A 1003-nucleotide genomic window follows, 5' to 3' on the forward strand; every position below is an offset into this window, starting at 1 on the left:
ATATATATATATATATATAAAAAGAAGAATTAAAGAAAATACAAATGAATGAAAGTATAAAATATTTAGCCTTAATTGTATAAACATGAAGGTAAGATAAAAGTTAGTGAAAGTTGGAACTCGTGATTAGATTTATAAAATTTTAGAACATTCTTCAACGTTTGTCTCAAATCTCATATTATTAAGAGATAGGATCAATTTTTGAAAATATTATTTTACCAAGTTAATTTTTTAAGAATTGAATTAAATTTAAAGTTTAATTCTTTAAGATGATATAAGAATTATTCAAAATGTATTTTAACAAGATTAATAAGATTTATTGTACTCATATTTTTATATTGAATGTCTTTAATTTGTTAACACTTTTCTAAATGTTTATTTTTATATATATTTTTTTTAAGCTCATTTTCTTGTTTTAACAATTAAATCATGACTCATGGTTCATTTGAATAATGCAAGACTTAAAAGAACTACTATCAAACCAGCTCATTTGAAGGATTATACTTCTAGAAGTGCCAAGTCACGTTTTTTTCTTACATAAGAATAAGTTAGTTATGAGAATTGAGAGATTGTTTTTCGTTTAATAGATTTCCATACCTACCAAATCAAGAGGACCTTTTGATTGTAACCAATTGTGATTTTCATGTTTCTTGTAATGGCTATACATAGTCTTTCGAAGGAATGAAATAGGAGGCTGAAAATCAAATATTTGTTTCTTTCTCCTATCTGGTTTAGGGGTTCCCTTAGCCATCAATTAAGGAAGTGAACACCTAACATTTGGTGCTTTCATTGATCTCCTTTCCTTTCATGGCCAACAGACCTATTAATGCTGAACTCCTAGATGATTTGACCCTCAAAGTTGATTCTATCCTGGAACAACTTTCCCTTTTGATGGTTCGGCCACCCTTCCTCCAACCACACGTTTCCTCTTCACACTCCAACGTCTCCGACGATTTCTGCTGACCACACATGAAACTCAAAGTTCCTAGGTTTGATGGGAATG

This window comes from Vigna radiata, chromosome 10 (genome assembly GCF_000741045.1).
Source record: "Vigna radiata var. radiata cultivar VC1973A chromosome 10, Vradiata_ver6, whole genome shotgun sequence".
Taxonomy (NCBI): Eukaryota; Viridiplantae; Streptophyta; class Magnoliopsida; order Fabales; family Fabaceae; genus Vigna; species Vigna radiata.